The sequence below is a fragment of the Podarcis muralis genome, chromosome 9, assembly GCF_964188315.1.
Source record: "Podarcis muralis chromosome 9, rPodMur119.hap1.1, whole genome shotgun sequence".
Taxonomy (NCBI): Eukaryota; Metazoa; Chordata; class Lepidosauria; order Squamata; family Lacertidae; genus Podarcis; species Podarcis muralis.
This window is the reverse complement of record NC_135663.1, coordinates 79,315,026-79,334,271: the sequence shown is the minus strand read 5'-3', so window position 1 is coordinate 79,334,271 and position 19,246 is coordinate 79,315,026. Positions and strand designations below refer to the sequence as shown.

General features: G+C 43.6%; 1 long non-coding RNA gene across 1 annotated transcript; it reads right to left on the bottom strand.

Moving 5' to 3' along the window:
• Positions 1-485: 485 nt before the first annotated feature.
• LOC114604694 (uncharacterized) lies at positions 486-17,839 on the bottom strand. Its single transcript, XR_013394292.1, has 6 exons — positions 16,540-17,839; positions 13,052-13,151; positions 12,380-12,450; positions 4,103-6,349; positions 2,976-3,047; positions 486-2,096 (listed from the first exon to the last, which is right to left on the bottom strand). It is a non-coding gene; the product is annotated as an uncharacterized LOC114604694 (long non-coding RNA).
• Positions 17,840-19,246: the final 1,407 nt, after the last annotated feature.

Genomic DNA, 19,246 nt, shown 5'->3' with positions numbered 1-19,246 from the left:
GCTCAGCTGCCATGTCTGTTTGTGACATCATAGGAGGCCATACATACAGGGCTGGGGAAACTAGGCCTCAAGGGGGGGGCACTGGTTAATAAAGAAATGACTGAGGAGTCCCCCTTGTGACCCGTGTGGCTTGTGGACTCCATGGCACCCTCAGAAACCCTCCTTAGCACCCACCAAGGCCCCCTGACCCTCCCAATTTTAAAAAGTTTTCCCAGAATCTGTTAGTTTTTACAGTGCTGCAAGACTGTTTGTTTTGGCAGTTGAGAGATTTGTATTATTTCTTTATTTTGCCCTTTGTGAGAGATAAGCTGGTTCTTTTGGCTTAAGGTCTCTGTTGTTGTTGTTTAGTCGTTTAGTCGTGTCCGACTCTTCGTGGCCCCCTGGACCAGAGCACGCCAGGCACTCCTGTCTTCCACTGCCTCCCGCAGTTTGGTCAAACTAAGGTCTCTGGATCCTTTTAAATAAAGTGATCTGCACAAAATGGGTGAATTAGGAAACCTTTTTATTCTACACACTTGCAGGTGGGGTAACCCAAGATCAGGCACATCTTCTTCAGGAAAAACACAGCTTATAAAGTCCCTTGTCCAGCTGCAAGTCCCTCCTTCCAGGCCCACAAGTGCCAATTTACAGAAGTATCACGTCCGCCTCATTAACATTTTACCATCCCACTTCCCATGTTAATCATTATACAATACAATACAATACCATACAATGCAATACAAATACCTTTATTGGCATTTCAAGTTAAGACATTTCAAAATGGCATGAGATACAAAGTCTTTCTTCTTCCTGTTTCCTGTTTCTGAGAGATTTGAATGGGGAAATCCTTTCGATTCCTCAGTAATAAGGGTCAGTGGGGTGAGGGAGGCCAGGGCCGCATCCACACCATTTAACGCGCTATGAAGCCGCTTTAAACACTCATGGCTTCTTCTCCCAAAGAATCTGGGAGCTATGGTTTGAAAAGGGTGCAGAGAGTTGTTAGGAGACCCCCGTTCCCCTCCCAGAGCTACAATTCCCAAAGTTCCCTGGCAAAAAGGGAGCCCTACCCCTACCCCTGACTCTAATCCTAAATCCTCTAACCCTGTTGTCCACATTCCAGCAATTCCATTTCTTATTTCTGCCAACAGGAACCATTATACACCACAGTCCCAGACAAAAAGACACCATTGGCCATCCAGAATTCCCCTCCGTAGTCTCGGACCATCTCACAACATGCTGGTACCTCTGCAAAAACAAAGTAGCTCCAGTCCAGAATTTTTCCTTCCTTCCACGGAGGAAATAGCAGCAGTATTCTTTCAAACCCACTTGCGTATTTCAAACCGTTGCCTTTTGGGGGAGGTTTACCAGTTAAAACTGCAAAAACATATATATGAAAAGAGAATTAAAAAGGCTCACCTCCCCCTGGGGCTATACAATTAATCCATCAATTAATTCAATGAGTGGGTCAGTCCTTTGTACTGTTGTTTCTGCTCCTCTGCGATCTTTAGTTTCATTTTCTATGAACAGAGATATTTTAACTGTGTCACAGCCCACCATTAATCCCAGGCATATCCAAAACTCTGTCTTGGTCTCCTTCCAGCTGTTAATGAAATGATGCCTCCACACCAAAACAATAGCTCCATCAGGAATTCTTTTCATCTTTCCCTTAATTGCCAGAATCATAGTCAAAATTTCATGCAGTCCATAATGTAATTAAGATAGCGTCCACTTACATATTTCAAGCCGTTGTATTTTGGTCCCGACAAAAGTCAAATCCTTCTCAGTGGCTGATTAAATTAGCAAGTTATTTTATCTCTGCTGGTTCAGAGCATGCCTGTTAGTTAAGTCTGAATTTTTATCTTAAAAATCTGGTGTCCTTTGCTCATGGCGCTGGCTTTGGAGAGTTATCACAACCATGCGGCTTACACCCAGCGCCCCCTGCCCCCTCTTCCTTCTGGATGGGCAGCAGGTATCAGACGATCTGCAGGTGGAGTGCCCCCCCCCAACCCTGGGGGGGTTCAAAGGATAATTATTCCCATATTATCCTCAATTACCGGCAAGGAAGGGCTCCAGTGTAATTGGCTTTTGTTTTCCTTTAGGTCTCAGTTGTTTGACAGCTATAGATCACAAAATGGTGAAAGAACGTTTTGTGAAAGCCAATAATAATAATAATAATAATAATAATAATAATAATAATAATAATTTATTATTTATATCCCGCCCATCTGAAGTGCTCAGTTTTAGGTTTTTATTTCTGTGGATTCAAGTAAGACTTAATTCTTCCCTGGATTGCATTGAAAGCTTTTGAACTCCCCGAGCAAGCCCTTAAACCTTTTAACAGCTCAAGTTGTACCCAAACAGTGACATTATGCCAGGCCAGACACCTCGTTTTCCTTGTTTATCCTTACTCAACTCCACCTGGCTCCCCCCTGAAAATCAGCTGCTGGGGGTTGAGAGCAAGACACAAGGAAGTATTTTCAGAGCTGAACTGCAAGAAGCTTGCTAAGTGCCTAGGAGCCCTAAACAGGCAGTTCATATTGCAATTCTTCTGACTCGCATACACTGAAATTATACCCCTTTGCTTCAGTGGGAGGAAAGGATCGCTAATCATTCAACTTTAATGTGCTTAAAAGCATTTTGCAGAAAGAATCACAAGTCAGTGGCAGAAACTCAGGGATCTATCATGCTTATTCAGTCAGAGTTTAGAAGATTGAACTGGAGAGGAGAGTGAAGAATCATAGAAGGGACCCAAGGGTCATCTAATCCAACTCCAAAATGCTGTGATCACACACCCCAGGCCTTCTAAAGCTGAAGCTTATTATTCTTTCCACCCAATGGCCATTATTATTATTATTATTAGCCCGTCTTCCGTAGATCTCAGGGATGGGGCTGATGGGAGTTGGAGTCCCAACAATCTCCGCTGGACACCAGGCTCCCCATCCCTGGCCTATAGGATAACCAGCATCATAACCCTAGTTAAGTATTTTGTACCATACCTTGTACTGGTCATTGGGTCCCAGCTTGTTCCAAGGCTCTGGGTGACAAGAGGCAGACAGCAAGGAGTACATCTTTGTAAGAAGAAGGAAAACATACAGCATAAAGCATAACACTCTAGCCAACTGTTGGCACATGGATCTCACTAAATTTAACGATCATGGCCTCCTCAATGCCACCAGAAGAGCACACTTCTTTTATAATGTGGGATGTAAAAAAAGTCCACCGTACCACAAGTATTTGTAAAAGCCCTTTAAAGCCAGTTAGCGCATAGTTACATAAATGCAAGGGCAGCTTCTCACTGCCTTACACCAGACACAGCGGCAAGTTTGTGAGGCAGTGCTGGACAGAACTCGATGCTGGCAACCCAATCCTACACTTACTCCATGACAGGTTCCTGATAGACTTTGTGCTTTCTGCACGCACAGTTCATTGGCTTTACTCTCTTCCCAAATACCCTTTTAGCTATGCTGTACCGCTCATTGCAATGCCTTGGATGAAACTTGGCTGAGGAATGTCAATGCTTATATGGTTGGTTTTCTTATTCTAAAGCTAAGAAGCTGACGCTAATGTTTTACTGTGGTTTTATAATTTGTTGGAAGCTGCCCAGAGAGGCTGGGGCACTCTGGCATATATTATTGTTGTTGTTGTTGTTGTTGTTGTTGTTGTTGTTGTTGTTGTTGTTGTTGTTTTATTATACTACCTCTGCAGCACAGCAGGCCGTATTTTATTCAGGTGGTGCTTTAGGATGGCAACACTTAAAGAAGTAGCAAAAGGTCTGCCCCCAAGGAGCCTGGAAGGGTGCTTATCAGCCTGGCCCAGCCAGGCCACCAGTCCCTGGCACTGGGTCCCCAGACACTCTTCAGCAGCAGTGTCGCTTCTGAAAAGAAGCCAAGCTCACTCCCATCCTCTCAGGCCACAGATCCCTGTGATTAATTCTGAGTTGCATAAAGTGGTGGGCAGCTGCCACAGATGGGAGTCAAGCTTAGGTCCCATTCAAAAGCGCTGCCTGGCATCCATCAGTGAAGGACACCCAGGGGCCACTGGGAGGCGGTGACGTGGTTTTGCAGGGATGGCAGTTGTCAGCACCATGCCAAGGGCTGATCCTGCCCTGAGGGGTGGCACTTACCTGACATCAGGGTTGCGAAGAGCAAGGCACATGATGTACAGGCCCGCACTGGTCCTTCCAATTCCAATAAAGATGAAGAGAGGAATCAGCTGTGATAAACAGAATGTTTCAAGATCAAAAGCCGAAGTTGAAAACCAGAATAAGTCGCCACTGCATGTTTGAACTGAAAGGGAATTTGCCAGACCCCAAAGTGGGTAACCTGACATCCATAAATGAAAGAATGAGGATATGGAAGGGAGGGAACAGGAGAGAGTGATGTGCAATGGGAAAGTTGTCACTGGTAGGGGCATATATTCAAAATCACCTCCATCCATGTTTTTTGCCCAAAATACGGTGGTACCTCAGGTTACATACGCTTCAGGTTACATACGCTTCAGGTTACAGACTCCGCTAACCCAGAAATAGTACCTCGGGTTAAGAACTTTGCTTCAGGAGGAGAACAGAAATCGTGCTCCCGTGGCACAGTGGCAGCAGGAGGCCCCATTAGCTAAAGTGGTGCTTCAGGTTAAGAACAGTTTCAGGTTAATAATGGACCTCCAGAACGAATTAAGTACTTAACCTGAGGTACCACTGTACTGTGGCCCCATCAGGATGACCTCCTATGACACAGTGTGGGTGGGAGAGGTGAACTACGAATGACACCTTCACACAAACAAGCAACTTCCTTGGGCAGACAGCATGCCTCTTCCGTCTGCTCCCAGGTTGCTAACTAATGCTTTTCAAGTCTCCCACTGCAATTTTTATTTATGAGAGAATTTCTAACCTGCCTTTCTTCCGCCCCTTTCCCTGCAAGGGTTCAGGTGAGTGCAAAATGCCTTGGGGCGCAGAAGGCTTTTGGGATGGGAAGGATGCAATGCCAGTGGGTCCGGGTTTTCTGTGAGGATTGTGTGGACTGAATTCTTTAAAATCTTTGCATTTGTACCATAGAGATAGCAATCTGCAATGGCTTTTAACCTTTACTCTTTTTTAATCTATTCCAATTAGCCTTTTCAAGGCCCTGCTGTTATATATTTGGGAGTTCTTCTTTATGAAGTATTCCAGGAGGCAATCTCACAACTTGATAGCCCCTTCTGACCTTGGATTATATGAATCTGTGTTTGTGTTTATACTTTGCAGAAAACTCAAGAACAGGTCTCTCCTCCCTGGCCAGTGTGGCATGGAGTAATGACTGTGAGAGCGATAAGAGGAAATGATGAACGATAAGCGAGATGTGTAGGTGATGGGGTAAGTGGCAAGTGTTTGTCTTTCTTGTATAATGTATAGCCCAACACTAAGTGACCATGCAGTGGCATGCTGAGAAAATTTTGCATGGACCTGCAGTTACATCGGGAGGAAAGAGACGGAATGGAAAGCATAAGCAAGCAAGTAGTTTGAGACGCTGGACTTAATGATCTTTAGTAAGGGTGGCAACAAATTTCACAATAATTGAGCTTGCACCAGAACTGAGCCGTGTTCACTTCCTTTGCAAGCCTTCATGCAAGTGTCCGTGGTAATTAGCAGCACAAAGTTAGCAGCAGCTTATGGAACCAGACCGTTATGACAGTGCAACCCATTTCAATGTTGCATTGCTGAAATGTATATTCCCTTGAACTCTGCTTAACTGAGGTGATGACAGGAGCCATTGTTATCCTTCCCGTGATCACTATTAATTAGTCATCTTGTCTCTCATGTATAATTCATCAGACATGACTATCATGTTCTTCACTTATTTTTCATCCATAAGAAGGAGCAATGCAGACACGAATTTCTCCATCAAGCAGAAGGTGGACATTCTAAGGAGAGACACCGTTTATGTCTTTACATAAAATGTAAATCTTGTGTTACAGAAAATACTTTTGAGGTTTCTTTTGTGCAATTAGATTTGTTTAAAGAGAAAACGGAATTCTTCATAAAGGTCAAGAGTTACTGTATCATATGTTCTTAGAAATGCTTACTTTAATTGCAGTTTAATGGTTTTCGTTTCTCTCTTATACTTTTTGGGGAGGGTCTGGCAGTGACTTACAGTTGGCATTTTCATCTGTTCTTAAAAATCCCTGGCAGTAGTTGGTTTTTTGGTTGGGATAGGTGTGTGGAGAACACAGAGAGAGCAGTCAGTGTCGTGCAATCTTCTGTACCAAATACATCAGCAAAAGAAACAAATCCAGGTATCTCTTACCTTGAAAGATGAAGAGCTGCTGCCAGTCAGTGTGGAGTATAAAGCTAAGTAGACTAAGGGTCTAATTCAGTATAAAGCAGCTTCCTTGATTCCTGGGAAAGGTGCAGAGCTGGTGAAGAGTTGGGCAGCAGTACAAACACACACACCATTCAGTCATTCAACATCCACCCAAGCACCCAAATCTCTCTCTCTCTCTCTCTCTCTCTCTCTCTCTCTCTCTCTCTGTGTGTGTGTGTGTGTGTGTTTCTCATTCTCTCTCACACACACAAACATGCACACACAGTACAATGTATGGATTTATGAATGCAAATCATACCCTGTCCCATTGGTCACCATTCTCTCTTTCTTTTGCAAAAGTCATATATACAGACAAACACAGTCACAGCTCACCATGCAGTACAATATGCTATTGCCAGAATGTTTTCGCTGTTAATAAAGCTAATATCATTTATGTACGTTATTGGGGTAGCCACAAATCCATTCATAACCATATCTGCTCAGCAATAGGTCCCATTCAGAAGTTTTCAGTTTCTATTCAGCCTCCTTCATGCTTAGAACAAGAGTAGATGTGGAAACTAAACAGACTAAATTGAATCAGGGAAATTTATCGTCTTTAAATAGGAAATGCATTTTGCTACTGATGCTACCAAATGAAAGGTCTTTTGTGAGGTGGGCTGCAATGAGCCTACATTTTGTCCTATCCGGTAGAAGAAATATTCAGCTTTTAAGTCTGCCCGTCAATTAGCACAAGCATTCTGAAAATAGATGGGATGGTGGCAATTAGTCTCTTGGTGGATGTTCACTTCATGGAAAACTTGTGTGTTTGAAAATAATCCAAGCTAGTTAGATGATCTAAATATATCTAAATTTCCAAGGCTTCTACTATTGGAGAGTCACAAATGTGTGACTTAATATACACTGAATTTAATTTTTTTGTAAAACAACAACTACAACTTATTATTATTTATACCCCCGCCCATCCGGCTGGGTTTCCCTAGTGACTCAGAATTATGCAACAAACAAATACTACTAGCAGAAATAAGATAATTATTTTCAGTTCACCAAAGCTTAGGAAATTATGAATATTTTCTGAGAGCAAATAAGAGCAGGGTAATAAGCAAAGTTATTGTTTATTAACTGGGCTCACGGAGAGTTGGACACGACTAAACAACAACAATTGTTGACTTAGTCCACATTGCTTAACAATTTTGGGTCTAGTAGACCTTACCTGAGTTACATTGATTGATATTTTTGTTGCATATATTTCAACAATCCCAAAGTTTGAGAGTCAGTGGCACAGACATCGTAAAAGTGTGGTAATCTGTTGTGGAACCACCCCACTGAAGATCATAACAGTGGTTACCCGGACCTCGTTGGTGGCTGTGAAGGGGCCCCCATGACAGTTCAGGCTTCAGGACTCAAAAATGTAGGTCTGCCACTGTCCAGGGGTGATGTCTATTCACTGCATTGGCAGCACTAGTGACCTCTCCGAGGCACAGGCCTGGGCAGTGTGTGTGGAGGTCCTGGGCTGCACAGGCAACAACACCTCTCTCTCAGCCTCAATTTATGGTCCAAAGGAAAGCAGGCTTCTGGAGTTGCCAGAAGGAAGCATAAAGATGCCATCCAACCATTTTAGGGACTGGATTTGCGTAGGGTTTACTCCTGAGCCTTTTCTTCTCCCAAAGATATCCTGCAAGGCAGCGAAGGTTTAGGACCAGAGTCTTTTATTTCCTGTATGGGCTCCCTTTCCAGGTTGAGAAGCCTCATCTGCACCTAAATCCATCACTAATGCACAATTACTGTGTCCAGAACACGTTGCAGAATACAGTCACATTAAAACACCAGTCTGGAGAAGCCCTTAAAATGCATTCCTAATCATTCTTTGGGAATGATTAGGAATGCATTCATTGGAGCTCCCTAGCGAACCAAATGACGTCAGTGCAGGCCAGGTGATCGGCAGTGATTTTCAAACCTGCTTGGATTGCCTAAGCTCCAGTTTCCAACTAAGAGTCCAGTGTAGTAAGCAATCCCTGCTGAAGGTGGGGCTTGAAGACAGTGCTACAAGGGGGGAGGTCACCTGATGTCGTGGTGATGTTTGACAGGTGATCAGCCCCATCCATCTTTCAAAGTGGTGCACCAGGATGGGTGACCTCAGGATCCAGACCCCTGCTTTGCCCTACTTCAGCCCCCCCCCCCCAATATTCACTTAAATGATAGGATGGCTCTTACCTTAGAAGCAAGACATGGTCCCCCAAATGATTTAAGGCAAATCTGTGAAAAACATTGCTAGCTGTCATGGTGTCAGATACTCTTTCAGCAAGTGACGTCATAGTTAAGTGTTAGTCTCATGTAGACTGAATAACGTAAGGAGGTGTTATATAATTTTAGGGTGCAGTCATGGAGAGAGGTCATGGAGTGGCAACAGGATCCCTTGCAGCTGCCACTGCTGCTGCCACCGCTCAGGACAAGTGCCAGATAATCCACCTGCCCAAGCTTGCCGCCGGCAGCACAGATAGGGGAAACAGGGACCTTTGAAGGTGGCTCTGCAATTAATCCAGAATGCAACAGCTGGATTGGTGACTGGGAGTGGCCACTGAGACCATATAACACCAGTCCTGAAAGATCTACATTGGCTCCCAAGCACAATTCAAAGTGTTGGTGCTGACCTTTAAAGCCCTAAACGGCCTCGGTCCTGTATACCTGAAGGAGCGTCTCCACACACACACACCCATCGTCCAGCCTAGACACTGCGGTCCAGCGCCAAGGGCCTTCTGGCGGTTCCCTCGCTGCGAGAAGCAAAGCTACAGGAAACCAGGCAGAGGGCCTTCTCAGTGGTGGCGCCCGCCCTGTGGAACACCCTCCCACCAGATGTCAAGGCAATAAACAACTATTTTACTTTTAAAAGACAATTGAAGGCTATTTAGGGAAGCTTTTAATGTCTTATGCTGTATTGTTTTTAATATTCGGTTGGAAGCCGCCCAGAGTGGCTGGGGAAACCCAGCCAGATGGGCGGGGTATAAATAATAAATTATTATTATAAATTATTATTCTGGGATCAAATCAGAAGCCAGGATGGCTTTCGTAATTCCATGACTACTCCAGGAAAATCAGAACACTTGGAGGGTATGATCTACTCACAAGTAATCCCACTAAGTTCAATGGGACTTACTCCTGGATAAATGGGTACAGAATTGTAGCATGAATGATCTAAACACACCTGACTCAGGGATAAAGGGGACTTATTCTACTCCAGTGAAAGGCAGCTGAAAGGAGGCGAGAAAAAATGGATCCTGTGGAGAGGCAGCAGGCAGCCTCCTTCCTCTGCGGAGAGATCCTTTGGGCCTGTGTAGCCTTTAATTGTTTCATTTTGCAGTTCTTTCATAGCACAATGTTTAGAAATTACTCCTCTAATCTCACCTCATTTCCTGCACCACATTAATGGCCAAGGCCTAACTCAAAAAGTCAAAGAAAGGGTCAACAAGATTACCCTTATATTTTCACACTGGCCTCTCCTCTCCTGTCTGTTACTATACGATCGACTTCGTTTGGCACAGCCTGGGCTTCACAGAGCTCTGCTGGCAATGGCTCACTAGGCTCCTCTGTTCCATCTGTCTGCAAATAAACAGAAGTCAATCTATGGGGTCTATTTTGAAGAGATAATTCTCTCAGGACCAGTTCTCCTCAGACGGCGGTCAGTGAAGCCAGCCTGAATTTCAAAATTGTTCATGCAGTACTTATAGCTAGCTAAGCTGCTGTGAAAGAACCAGTCATAGGTTTGGAGGACTCCAGGGACAGGTTATTAGAAGACAGGGGGCATCATGAGCTGCATGATAATTAGAAGAGTTTGCAAAGTACTAATGGTTTTATGATGGAACAGTGAAAAGGAGGGGAAAGCAGAGGAAATCTTTTAACAGAATATAGACTTCTGCTTCTTCTGCCGGCCAATGGAAGGTTTACAGTGTTGGAGAAGGAAATAACGTTTGAGTTAAATGAGCAATGAGACCAATCCCGCTTGCAACCCTGGCCTCACTACATACAAAGTGAGCAAGCCCTCTTTGTGGTAAGATTTCTGGGGATGTTCATAGGAGTTGGATGAATTCTGAATCCTGAGCTGAAGTGGGGTGCATGGGAAATAGTTTTGACTTGTCACAAGCAAAGCAGGTTGTGCATGAGGTAGCACAAGTCTAAGTGGGGAGTCCTAAAGTGCCTTGGGGCAGCATCTCAGTGACCCAGACTTCCCAAAAATGCTACGCACCTTCTGAAAGTAATGGCTTTAAGCTTCCCTCATAAACCACATGGAATAACACCAAGATGGGAGACAGTGAGCACTAGACTGGGAAGAGACTGGAGGAGGAGTTCTGTTGCGACTAACAGATCAAACTTTTAATTAGACGGAATGAATTTACTCCCAAAGTGAATCACTTTTAGTTCTTCCCATACCGATATAAACTATAAAGATGCCTAGCATAAAAGCCTCTGGGTTTAATTGTCTTTAGCTCAATGTTTTTTCCTGGGGCACCCATTTTCAGACCAATTACTCACAAAATACTAGATTGGGGTAGGTAAAAACAGAACCAAACTGTAATGGCTGACATTGTATCAAAACCACAGCAGCCATCCTTCTGAAAATTGGCCAGTTTCATGCCCTCAAGAAAGGGTGAAGTTACGGATGTTTCCTTGGGGGGGTAGGAATAAAAATGTAAAGGTGCTCAACGCAAAATCCTCTGGACTTATTTCCCTGTAGTTCAGTTGGCTTTATCCACTCTGGAAAGGCTGGGATGCCTGCAAATTCCATTCACTTCTTCCCAAATAACAAAATTAAACAAAATCCGAAATAGTGAATGAGGGGAATGAAACTGATGCAGATGAACCTTGAGGCAAATCAACCAGCCTACAAACTGCCTTGGACCAAATGGGTAGCCTGGCTCATGCATCCCAGATGCCTCCAGTCCTGCTCTCTGGTGTTTTCCATACTGTTACTGATTAATTATAACCTTACTCGGAGTGTATATTTCTTACTTTTTACTATGGGTTATTCATAATTAAGGATATTGATGGTAATGTATGTTTAATTTGATAATAATAATGCTCCATGTCCCCCTAATGTTCTGGGTGGCAATGAGGGCCAGGGCCTTCTCAGTCAATGTGCCTGAGATGAGGTTGAGCTTGCCTACTTGCTTGCTTTTGGAACCTTTAGTATTTCCAAAAACTCTAGGTGGTAGCATATCTCGCTTGGTTATTCACTTGTGAGTGGAACTAAGGTTCCTCCCTGCCTGAAAACACTCACATAATGCCAATGCAGCTGGTGATTTGATATAGATGATCGGTGAAGCAGGGTGGAGATGGCCCTGAATATTCAGCAGGTAGAGGACGAGTTGCTGCACTGGTATGAGAAAAATGCAAAAGTGAGCTGAAGCCGTGTGCACTGTGAACATGAAGGGTATATGATACATATGGTACACTACAGTCCCAGACACTTCAATATTCACCAGCCCACCACAGAAGGCACTCAGATATAGATATAGGCCTCTTCAGAGGCCTAGGAATGATACAGACAGACCAGGGATTAAATGCAGATTTTATATACAGATATAAGGTACATTTCAATACATTGATCTCCAGAGCAACTGTATTCAACAACGAACATAAGTGCAAGATGAAAATTGATTCTGCTTCCAAGGTGCCAATGAAGATGCCTTCCTTATTCATATATATATATATATATATATATATATATATATATATATATATTTCACAACAGCCTTCCCCAAAATTGTTGAGCCCACCATAATGCTGTTGGTCACCACACCATGATGTCGATATGTAGTGCAGCTCCTTCTCATCCTCACAAAAGCCCCTTGGGAAGGAACTGGTTGGTGTCCAAGATCACCATCTCTTTGGTACAAAGACAGGTTGATAATTGCTTGTTTCTGGATTTCCAATGGTGTTTTTTGAGTAACTGAGAGTTCAGAAAGGGGAGTCATTGTCATGTCATCTGAACCCAACCATTGCACCAACATCGTTCAAAGCCAGAAATGTACCTTTTACCTAATAATTTAAACTCTCTCTCTCTCACACACACACACATGAAAAGTTTAGTTTTTTCAGGAAAGTGTACGCACCATGAATACAGATCTGTTCACTAGTAATTCTCTTCATGAAGATTTAATGGATGAGTCTAATTCAAATTCCCCTAATGGACATACAGAAGCACAGAATTTTTCATTCCCAACCTGCATACATTAAATTTTCAAACAATGGCAATAGCCCTTGAAACAAAGATGACAGATTTTACATTAAACAAGCTCTTCTCTCACCTCCGCCTTCACTTCCCCCACTCCTCCTCCCTCCTCCTCCTCCTCCTCTCTCTATCTTTTGTTTATTCAGCGTTTGAACTCCAGGAAACCAATTCCTAACCTGCAATATCTCAATTCCAAAAATGACTAAACCGGGGAAATGATTAAACAGAGAAAGTATTTGTGGGATTGTTTAAAAATTAAGTTTTACCTCATCCCATCATAAAATTAAAATAATCAGAGCAACATCCGCCAGAAGTGGATATTGTCAAAAGTAAAATAGTTGTCTCTAAGTGAAGTCTAGTAAGTTCAAAGCCTGGCTGCAAATCTATCCCTTCGACAACACTGTACAAACACATTATTTAGATTACATTCTGCACCTGATTAATGACAGCAGGAGATCAAATGTTAATAGCTTAAGAATCTCCTCTGCTCTCTGCACATAAGGAGTACTTTAAAGTGCACCATAATTTCACAGTAATAAATAAGAGCTCTCACCTAAATTATACAAGCATTGTCCTTTGGTTGCCGCAGAAGTCTCTATTCAATGTGGAGTTTTTATTGCTGGTTTGTTCGGTAGAAGATTCCCATATATGGTCTATGAGACAACCAGAAGGGGAAATGATGTGCGTTGCAGAAACATTTAATTCACATTCCTGTTCTGCTTTCTGTATAGCTTTTGAGCTTATGGCGGCTGTATTCTACAGGCTATATGTTTTGTATTATCAAATGCTGCAAAACGCCTACTTGAAATGTCAGGTAAGACTGTGCAGTAGAGCAATAAAACTATATATTACGTTTTATAAAGCATGATTATAGAAATAAGGAGGAGTCATTATGAGCCAGAGGACTAAAGGACAAAATCTGATGAATAATGTTATCTGAAATTAAAATCAGATGAAACAAAATTTTGCATTAGTGATGGTGCAGAATTTTGTGATTACTGACTTCAAGGTACACATTTGCCCACCTTATAATACTCAACTATATTATGAAGTGAGTATAATTTCTCCCAGAAGTTCTTTCATGTCCTGCTTAGAAGGTTCCACATACACACAGCTCCTTCATAGGCACAAATGCAGAAGTGTTTTAAATTTAACTTCCTACTCTTGATGAAAGGGATGTGGGTGGCACTTGCTGATCAGAAGGTCGGCAGTTCAAATCCCCATGACGGGGTGAGCTCCCGTTGCTCGGTCCCTGCTCTTGCCAACCTAGCAGTTCGAAAGCACAAAGTGCAAGTAGATAAATAGGTACTGCTCCAGCGGGAAGGTAAACGGTGTTTCCATGCCTCTGATTCGCCAGAAGTGGCTTAGTCACATGACCCAGAAAAACTGTCTGCGGAAAACATTGGCTCCCTCGACCAGTAAAGCGAGATGAGCACCGCAACTCCAGATTCGTTCACGACTGGACCTAATGGTCAGGGGTCCCTTTACCTTTACTCTTGATGACATTATTAGTAAACTAGGTATAAACTAGGTGACACTTTATCTTCTGAGGAAATAGCTGACATTTCAGGTCAATGATAGATTTCTTGCAAATATCACATATGTCCAGCTCTAGAACCCTTTCTTGTTCTTCTGTTCATTGAAGCAGAGACAGCTGGATTTCCAAGCTGTTAGTCATCATGAATGGTACTGTGTGCTGAATGCAGTGTAATGGACACCCCAGTGGATAAGTGTGTATGTGTGCGTCAGTGCACAAACTGAGGGAGACAGATAAGGGTTTTCCATACATTCAGCAAGAAAGCTTCTAAATACTGACTTGACTCTAAATTGAGACAAGGGGATCAGTTTAGCTCTACCTTCAAAAGACGCTGCATTACTTTCCAATTTCTTTTCAGATATACATATGGATTATTTCCAGGGTAGATAGAGAGGTTGGAAAATAGCCATAATACCTGTGGGTAAGTCAATAGGCTACCCAATCCTTGGTTTTCCAACAAGCAGGCTAGTCATAGGTTAATTTATGTTACATTTTTTTTAATTTGTCAAAATAGAGTTGTGCAATTAGAGCTCCAGGCTCCCCTTCCTTTCCCCATAGTCATCCTGTATAACTCATATGTGTCATGGTTGTTGTTTTTTTGAACATGGCCTGAGCAGCAGCTGTTGTGCGACTAGCCTGTAGAACATCCCCTCATGCCTGGGCCATACACCTTTAGGGGCAATAAATTAGAGATTCATTATATAGTAAGTCCGAACGCTGAAGATTCCTAAATTCAAAGCGCCAATTTTCAACCAGATACAGCATCTGTATCAAGTCTCTTGCCAAGCCAAGCAACCTTTTGATCACGTTGAAAAGGAAACCCCCAGAGTTCTGTCATGTGTAGCCTTTGCAATGGAGTCCTCCTGAAACATCCTTCTAGAGTGACTCTGTCAAACAGTGATCTCATCTGGAGTGTGACCTTTCTTTTCAGCACCTCCATGAGTTTCCATGCTTGCAAATGTTTAAATTTCTCACTGTTTCCTCTGTGCAAATGAACATTTTCCCATGTTTTCCTAAGACTTCAGCCTGGAGGCAGCTCTCAAGGAAGCGGAGCAGGGCAACCCTATTGCAACAAAATGGCAGTGACTGGCCTAGTTCTCACTTTGTCGGGGCTGCACCACTTTGGTCTGTGGGAGGGTTCTGTTCTTGACAAAACAATTCCCTAAACAAAGAGAATTGGTTGTCATGACACCACATGATTGACATGGAGATTACGCTGCCCACCTCTCAGACTCTTGGCTTCAAAGCCCTTTTGCTCTTTGCAAAAGCCCACACCCTCCCATGTGAGCCTCTGAAGCCTCTCTGAAGTAGTGCCACCCTCCACTTCAATATCAGTCAAACAATGTTTAAAGCAGGGTGGAAGGCTGCTTGAACCACTTTGCAAAACTGATGTTTGAAGCAGCCTTCCCTCCTCCTTTAAACATTTCCCAATTGTTTAAAGATTGGGAGGAGGTTGCTTCAAAGAGTGTTTCTGCAAAGCGCTTAAAGAAAGTCCCTGTACTCCTGTGTGAGCCTGTGGGGATCCTCTTAAGGCACACAGCTACTGCTTCTTCTAACCATTGAAAGGAGCAGCCAATGGGTGTAACTAACAGCTCCTCCTAAGCTGCTCTAGTCATCCAGTAGCCCAGCTGACAGGCAGAAGGAGCAAGAGTGGACCGGAGATGTTTCAGGGTATGACAAAGTCAGAATTTAAACCATGAGGTAAAAGGTAAAATAAAGGCTATCTACTTGGGACCATAATAAGTCTCTGTCCATTTGCTCAGTAAGATGAAATCCTGCTCATGCCGTATGATGTTCTGGCCCATGAGTACAAATGTACTGTATTGGGATTCACTGTCAAGCATTGGGCCGTGCTTCTGCAAAGGTGTGGCTGGAGAGGATAGCAAGTGCATCAGGAAGAGTCAAGGAGAATCAGTGAAGCATTTAAATATTTCAGTGCGTTATAGTATAGTATTAGTATATACAAAAAGAATGGGATCTACAGCCAGAAACTGTATCCACACCTCTCTTCAAGAGCACTGGCTATTCTTCTAAAATTATCTGCAATATATCGTTGTGAACAGGAATTTTCAACTCTGACAAATATGAAAGATCAGAAAAGAGAAAAGCTTACGGTATTTATGTAGATGAGGAGATGAGAGTTTCTTTGTGTCAAATTAGACCTCATATGAGATTATCAGGCAAAAGCAAGCTCATACCCCTCATTGAGTTTTTATTCATACATATGCAAGAGGCTCATTTATCATTACATTTTGGGAATGATTCATGTTCTTAGGTTTTATACTTTCTGGATGTCCCATGATCATATTATAAAGTAGTTGTGTTCTGTGTTATAAATCAAGCACTGCTATGAGTGGTTTCTTCTTGATTTCCAATGTGTTTCTTATCACACACAAAAATTGGCCCAGAGAACCATTGCACTAGGATATATATGATGGTAAAATGCAGCAAACCTGACTTTTCGTCTGGGATTCCCCTCCTCCTCCAACATACTTTCTACTCACCACAAAATGTATTGCTGCAGGTCCTGCATTCCCTGTTTTAAAGGCTCCTGCATCTTACGCACAAGAGAGACCTAGACACCTTCTGGCTGCTTCGGAGCATAGCATCATCAAATCTGCAGTCCGGTCAGCTTTACTTCCAAGCTGTTGTGTAAATAATCAGCGTTACTGAAAGAGAGTCTCTTTTTCATCTTCTAGAAGTTGCTGCGAATTCTTTGGAGCTGCCAGTTACACACATTAGTGTGGAACTAGAGGAATTAGGAATCAAGGTTCTGGTTTTATGAATCGGAGTTAGAACAAACTTTAGTAACTGCCTGATCTCTCACATTCTGTCTGTTTCTTAGAAATCATTTTGGGAGTGGGAAGGGGGCCTTCTTAGGGGCCTTCACTGTTGCAGACAGGTGTCTTTGCCCCCCTGAATATTTGCTGGAATGGGGCCAGGTCCCCTCAATATCGAGGGGGCCCGGCGCACAGTGCATGGTGCAGAGCACTCCTTTAGACAATGCAACAACATGCACAATATCCCTAACATCACATGTGTGCAATGCACAACACGTGTGTGATGTCACACACGCGTGATGTGCGCCGGGGGCAACCTGGCGCGTCTGGTAAAGTAAAACACTGATAGGATTAAACAGGCTAATTTCTCACAAAAATTGAGAAAAATTGTGTCTATACATGTTGCCTCATATCACAGGTCCTAGAAGTGCTAGAAAGTTGCTTTTTAAAAATGACAGCTAGGAATCTGAGGGTGGCGGTTCACCCTGGGTGTACCAAAGGCAGCCTTAGCGGATGCTATGGCACCCACAGGTGCTGGTTTGGCAACCCTGCCTTATCTTGTATACTCCTGTGCAGTCACTTCAATCCTCAGGAGAGACCGTCTTCAGAGTGCTGGGGGCTCCCGGGGTTAGTGTAGCAGCACATGCCATTTGGAAAGCACTTCCAAATGTTAACATCAGGAAGTTGCCTATAGTTTTGGCATTTAGGTGCCTTCATGGGCTTTGAAGACACTCGAACTCAGGACGCAAGGGAGAAACGTGCTAAGAGGAAGGCACGCTTGGCAAACCCTCACCATGATCAACTCCTGCCCGGAAACCAATGTCCCCACTGTGGAAGGATGTGTGGATCCATACCTGGCCTCCACAGTCACTTACGGACCATTGTTAAAAGACAATCTTACTCGGCTACGAGTGATCACCAAAGAAGAAGAAAGCCTACTTAAAACTCATCTGTTGACCCAGACTTTCACTGGGGGTAATCCAGCTCAGTGGTGTAGCATGGGTTGTCAGCACCTGGGGCAAGGCAAGTAATTTACACCCCCTAACCCGTGGATTTGCGCCCCCTAACCCTAACCCCCAGATGTTGCGCCCAGTGCGGCCGGCCCCCCTGCACCCCCCACACCACGCCACTGATCCAGCTTGTTGATATAATAACCCAATTGAGCAATCTATGTTGTATTTTCTCTTTGTTTTATGAATGCAATTTTATTGTTGATTTTATGTTGTTCACCACCATGAACTTTGTTCTTGAATATAGAAATATTTGCACGTAAATAAAATATGCTGAGGAAGCAAGTGCCTAATTCATGTCATAATTCTGAAATGGCCAGGTTTCATTTAGTGAGTGATTGGCACCTGCGCTTGGCTCACAAAATAGTTCCTGGGGATATGCTGATGTCGCCTCGTGCATGTTGAATTACATCTTAGTGTTAAGGCAAATCTTCACTCCCAGTACTTCTAGTACCCTAACCCAGAGAAAGCAACTGATAATGACTTTATTTTACTTAATAGGGAAAACCGGCTCATAGCATGTTACTAAGATTTGAGTGACTGTTGCCAGATGACTTTGACAGAGAATGAGGAAAGTCAGAGCTGTGGCAAGAGAGACAGGAAATCTCTAAACCTACACACAGCCTGAACTTTTGGTAAAAGCTGGGAAACCATTGGTCATAACTGTCTAGGGTGGTATCACTCTAATGTTTGTCATTTCTTTAGTAATGCCCATATACTTATTGCATTGGAAGTTAGAATGGGGAAGCAGCTCAGTTTTAAACCACGAGTGACCATCTTAGTCTTTTTCTGTCTCTGTGGCTGAGTGGCTAGGTCACACCTGCATAATCCAGTAAGGTAAAGGTAAAGGTACCCCTGACCGTTAGGTCCAGTCGCGGACAACTCTGGGGTTCTGCGCTCATCTCCCTTTACTGGCCGAGGGAGCCAGCATTTGTCTGCAGACAGCTTCTAGGTCATGTGGCCAGCATGACTAAGCCATTTATGGTGAAACCAGAGCAATGCACAGAAACTCTGTTTACCTTCCCACTGGAGTGGTACCTATTTATCTACTTGCACTTTGAGGTGCTTTTGAACTGCTAGGTTGGCAGGAGCAGGGACCGAACAATGGGAGCTCACCCCGTCGCAGGGATTCGAACTGCCGATCTTCTGATTGGCAAGCCCTAGGCTCTGTGGTTTAGACAACAGCGCCACCCGCGTCCCCTGTATAATCCAGTAATAATGTATTAAATGGGGGGGGGGGTAGTTGTACTACTTCCATCCTAGCATTAACCCCAGCAGGGGAAGATCAGCCTGGCCCCAACTAGATTTGAATCCTTGCACAACTCACTACTTCTGGTGCTGCTGATAGGATGCCCGTCCTCTGCGTATTCCCTTCTGTAGCTTTGTCTTTTTAGGTCAGCCTGAGGACAGGAGCCGCATCT